The sequence below is a fragment of the Phascolarctos cinereus genome, unplaced genomic scaffold, assembly GCF_003287225.1.
Source record: "Phascolarctos cinereus isolate Bilbo 61053 unplaced genomic scaffold, phaCin_HiC Scaffold_1;HRSCAF=81, whole genome shotgun sequence".
NCBI classification, from domain to species: Eukaryota; Metazoa; Chordata; class Mammalia; order Diprotodontia; family Phascolarctidae; genus Phascolarctos; species Phascolarctos cinereus.
In genome coordinates this window covers 262442501-262448441 of record NW_027555514.1, presented here as the reverse complement: position 1 = coordinate 262448441, position 5941 = coordinate 262442501, and positions in this window count along the sequence as shown.

Genomic DNA, 5941 nt, shown 5'->3' with positions numbered 1-5941 from the left:
AGACAAGGTTCAGTAGGGGCGACAGAATACTACTGAGAAAGGATAAACCTGGACTTGGGGGACCTGGGTTCAGATCTCAGCTGTGCCACCTTCATGACCTTAGATAAGGTCATGAGACAAGTCATAGCCTCTCTAGGCTCAGATCTGAAAGAGGAGGGAGCTGGACCAGATGAGCTCTTGGAATCTAAAATCTCCAATTCTATGATCCTATGACTAGTTCAATCAATGACCAGTAAACCTTTATTAAGCACCTACTATGTGCCATTGGATACAAAGCCAATGAATAAAACAATCCCTATTCACAAGCTGCTCGGGGGAAGGAGGGGGGAAGAGCAGAAGGAGAGACAAATGTGTATATACATATACATACACATACATATATATAAGTAAATATACATATGTATGTGTGTGCATATATATATATATATATTGCTTATATATGTCTATATCTTGTTTGCACAGACATATACAAACATATTGGAGCTGCTAAATGGGGCAGTGGATAGAGTGCTAGAGTCAGGAAGACCTGAATTCAAATCCAGCCTCAGACACTCACTAGCTGTATGACTGTGGGCAAGTCACTTCACCTTTGTCTAACTTAATCTACTGGAGAAAGAAATAGCAAACCACTCACGTATCTTTGCCAAGAAAACCCCATGAACGGTATTGGCATGCCATGGTCCATGGAGTCACAAAGAGTCGAATGTGACTAAATCACGGAACAATAACATACAAGTATTTTTGTATCCGTGTGCAGATACATTTGCATATGTATATACAGATTTGCCATATATACAGATAACTATAAAGAGGAGACATACAAAATAGTTTAACACAATGTCATTTAGGAGGGAGACACTAACAGCTGGGGACATCTGGAAAATACTTCACATAGAAGGTAGTGTTTGAGCTGAATCTTTATGGAAGAGAGGGATTCTCTGGCAGGAGAGACTGCACTCCAGGCAGGAGGGGTGGATAGTGCAAAGGCACTGAGGTGGGAGATGGGGTGGAACAGAGAGAAGACCAGTCTGGCAAAGTGTAGGAGAGCCTGGGATATATAATGAGGGTAGAAAGATAGATAGAGCCAGATTGTGGAGAACTTTAAAATCTAAACAGTCTATAATTTTTTCTATTTTTTTATATAATTTTTTCTAGAGGCAATATGGGGCCACTGCAGTTTACTAAGTATGGGAGTGAGATGGTCAGACGGGCACTTAAGGAAAGTCACTTTGATAGCAGCATGGAGGATAGACTGGAGTAGGGAGAGACTTGAGGCAGGAAGACCAATTATAATAATCTAACAGAGAGAGATGATGAGGGCCTGGAGGTACCTATGAGGTCACTTCTAGCTCTAGAGATCTATGACCCTAAGCATACTTAGGGTATACTTACACAGAAGTGTCCATAGGATGGATTGAAGGCTTGGAGAGACTGTGCCAAAGGACTGTCTGGCATAGAAGGCTATTCTGCTAATTTGAGAGATGTGAGTCATGAATACTTGAATTGTTGATGGAGGTACCGTACAAAGTAAAGGAGTTAATATTAGAAACATTTGGAGTGAGCCTCAATAGAATTTGGTGGCACTACATGTAAGAAACAAAGAAGAGTAAGGGATAAGTAAGTCAAAGATAACTCCAAGACTTCTGGGGCATGAGTGGCGCCATTGCTGAACCTGTTCTAGACTGAAAGAATGTCCCCCACGGCACTAGGTAAGAATGGCTTGCATTTTCTGGTTCACTACTGTTTGCTAGTGCTTTTCCTTTGTGTGTTATATGTCCCATCCGAGGCACCATGAAGCATAATGGGTAGAAAGCTGGCCTTTTGGTTAGGAAAACACAAGTTCATATCCTGCTTCTAACATGTTCTGGCTTTCTGACCCTGGGCAAGTCATTCCATTAGACTGTAAATGCCTTGAGGGCAAGGACTGTCTTTTGCCTCTCTTTGTATACCCAGGGCTTAGCACAGTGCCTAGCGCATAGCAGTCATTTATTAATGACTGCTTATTGAAAGAACGATTGAATTAATTTCACCTTCTAGTGCCCCAGAACATCTCTTTAAGACTATAAGTCACAGAAGAGTGGAGAAACCTTCTTGAGTGGAAGGGATTTCCACACTTGGAGGTCCCTACCTGGAACTCTTTCCCCTTTAATCTTACTGCATAGCTTCCCTGGCTTCTAACAACTAAAGTCCTAACTTCTGCAAGAAGCCTTTCCCTGGGGCAGCTAGGTGGCATAGTAGATAGAGCTACTGGGTAGATAGAGTCAGGAGGACCTGAGTTCAAATGTGGCATCAGACACCTGACACTAGCTGTGTGACCCCGGGCAAGTCACTTAATCCCGACAGCCTCACTAAAAAGCACCCCTTTAAAAAAAAACCCTTTCCCAGTCGTTAATGTTTGTGCCTTCCCTATCTGATTATCTATAATTTATGCTGTCTATATCTTGTATGTACATAGTTACTCATGTGTTGTCTCCCCAATTAGACTATGAGCCCCTTGAGAGCAGGGACTATACATATATATGTGTGTGTGTGCATCTATACATGTATGTAAGTGTATATATACATATATGTATATACACTTACATACATGTATATATTTCTTTGAATCTATATATCTGTATCTACCGCATTTCTGTGTACCCCTAGCACTTTTACATTGTACCTGGTGCACAGCAAATGCTTAATAAATGCTTGTTGACTTGACTATATCAATGAAATCATGTCTGAAACAAAAACATTTGCCATAATTTCAGAATTCCAGCTCTAGTTAAGCACCTAAAACTATTTTAGTTTTAAGTACATTTTATTTCATGTCTTTATGAATTCTCAGACTAATATTTTAAAGTCTCCTATAATTTAAAAGCAGTGAAAATAAAAAAAAAAGACCCACCATCTCCTTTATTATAAGTGAATAAAATGGTCGATCCAATGTGTCTGGCACTTGGGAAATGATCTCAAGTGACCTCACTGGAAATTGGCATTGGTGTCCTAAGTGTCCATTATAGCTTATTTTGAGCCATTTCTAAGGCAAATTAGAAATCAAAAGATTCCAGAGCCAGCTGGAATCCAGGGAGGAGTATATGATAAAACCAATACAAAATCTGGACTTCACTGAGTCCATTCATAGACCGTAAACTCCATCAATCATTTACATTAGTTAAGCGATAATCACAAAGACATTTAGTCCACCTTGTGCCTCAGCAGGAATCCATCTAGACCATGCCTGCCAAATGGCTGTCCAGCTGGTGTTTATTATAGGCTTCTAGTAAGGGGAGGCCTACTTCCTCTGGAACCAGCCCATTTCACTTTTGTACGGTTCTAGAGGCAGCTAGGTGGCTTGATGGATAGAGCACTGGGTCTGGTGTGAGGAAAATCTGAGTTCAAATCTAGTTCCAACACTTACTAGCTATGTGACCCTGGGCAAGTCACTTAAAATCTATTTGCCTCAGTTTCCTTATCAGTAATGTAAGGATAATTATACCACCTAGCTCCCAGGGTTGTTGTAAGGCCCAATAATTATAAAGTGCTTACCATAGTGCCTAGCAGAATAGTAGGTGATATATAAATGCTTGTCCCCTTCACTCTCCTTGCTCCTCATACACACCTGTGATTGACCTTTTCTTTTGCCATCTCCTTGTGTCTCTGTTCACAGCACGGGGGCATGGAACAACGTTGGGAGCCATCAGGTAGAAAGTGACCTTTCAGACAGACCTGTGATCCCTGGGATCTCCAGAGCATTGTCAGAAAGTCTCTCTCTTACTGGGAGCATAATCTCGAGCCCTTTGCCTGTTTCATGACTATGCTTCCAAGGGCAGATTTACTATAAACCTAAGCGTTCCGATCTGCTCCATCAGACCATGAGCCTAATCTGTTGACCCCCAGAGTTACACAGATGACAGTCTGTCACATTGCAATAGTGCCAGAAGAAAAATTGGGAGCCCATCCTCCAGAACGGTGGCTCCAAAAGGGGGTGCCATGCTGTATGCTACACACCATGTGTCCCAACCTTTCTCGCCAAGTGTGCCACAAATTGTGCCTGGGCCTCCTGACTCTCCTGCAGAGTGCCCTGATTCTTTGAGATAAGCAAAGATGTTGACAATCCTGGCCCCAGAGAATCTAGGCCTAGTTCCCCATGATATGAACAACTCCTGGGTCCTTGATACTCTAGTCTCCAGGACGGGGGAGTATGATGGGGGGGCAGGAAGTGCTTTCAAAAAAGGTGACTCTTCACCCCAAGAAATAATAATAAAGTTAGCTCCCTTCTAAGATACTCAATTCCATTTTCCTGATAGCAACCAAGGACTAAGGTTAGCATTTTAAACAAAAACATTTTTATTATATCCCCCCCCCAAAAGGCAAAGAAATACATGGGGGCTGATGCAAAGTGAAATGTATGGTGTACAAAGTAACAGCAATATTGTGAGAGGATCAGCTGTGAATGACTTAGTTATTCTCAGCAATACAATGATCCAAGATAATTCTGAAGGACTTATGATGAAAAATGCTATCCATCCCCAGAGAAAGAACTGATGGTGTCTGAATACAGATGGAAGCATATTTTTTTTAACTTTATTTTTCTTGAGGGTTTTTTGTTTTGGTCTTCTTTCACAACATGACTATTATGGAAATGTTTTGCATGACTACATTTGTATAACCTATATCAAATTGCTTGTCTTATCAATGAGGAGGGGGAGGGAGGAAGGGAGAGAATTTGCAACTCAAAGTTTTAAAAACAAATGTTAAAAATTGTTTTTATGTGTAACTGGGGAAAAATAAAATACTAAATAAATACAAGAAAGAAAGAAAGAAAGAAAGAAAGAAAGAAAGAAAGAAAGAAAGAAAGAAAGAAAGAAAGAAAGAAAGAAAGAAAGAAATACATGGGACTTAGATCTTTCCCAGAAATTACAAAGTTCCTGCAGTGTGACTGGGATTTGGAGTTGTACTAGAGACAGCTGGCAATAGACAGCTAATTGTTAAATTTTCTATGTGAGCATTTACACCTCAGAAATTAGCAAACTACAAATCAGGGCTTAATTTATTGTTTTGTCTAGACTTGAGAAAGTAATGGGGAAATGTTAGTAATGCAGGTTAAATTTAAAAGTGTGTCTGCATACATTCCCCCCCTCACCCACAGTGCCAGTTGTTAAACATTTACTAGCATGTCCCTGGCAGGTTTGAAGTTTTTAGGTGAAGCCTACAGCAGCAGCCCTTCTTGGCCCTGGTTCTCCCTGTTTCTTCTGGTTTCCCTTTGCAGTCTTACTTGGCTCAGTCTAAGATCTTAGAGAAATCAAGTAATTCCTCATCTTGTTCACTGGCTTATGTTCCCTTTCAGATAAATCTGGGAACACCAGAAATTAGATCCCTCAAAAAAAAATAGTAATAAAGTTCTTGTATAAATAAAACCAATGTGGCCAAGAATAGAAGGAATGCAGAAAAGTGGTGGTGGGGTGGGAAATTTTCATAGACAATATCTCAGATAGCATGTGATTGTATTGGAATATTACTGTAGTATAGGAAACCATGAGCTGGCTGATTTAGAAAAGCATGGAAGAACTTGGACTTATAAAGGAAGATGCTATCCACCTTCAGAGAAGGAGAAGACAGGTAGAAATATGCATAGTATGATCTTACATATATGTAATGAGTGTATGTGTGTATGTACATGTACGTTTATAAATATCTACATGTATGTACACATCTGTATCTACCTATATCTCCGCATTTAATTGTAACTTTCGGGGAGGGGGGGATAAAGCAAAGAGTGCACAGGAGAGAACAGAGGAAAACTTACAAGGAAGCAAAGAAAAGCTGGGTAGCTTTGAAAACAATGTGTATTTATTATATAGGTTTTCTTGAAATGGAAATGTATTGTTTTATACTGAATTCTATCATGTTCTGCTTTGTATGTGGCAATGTTTTTTCTTTTCTTGTTTTGTACTTA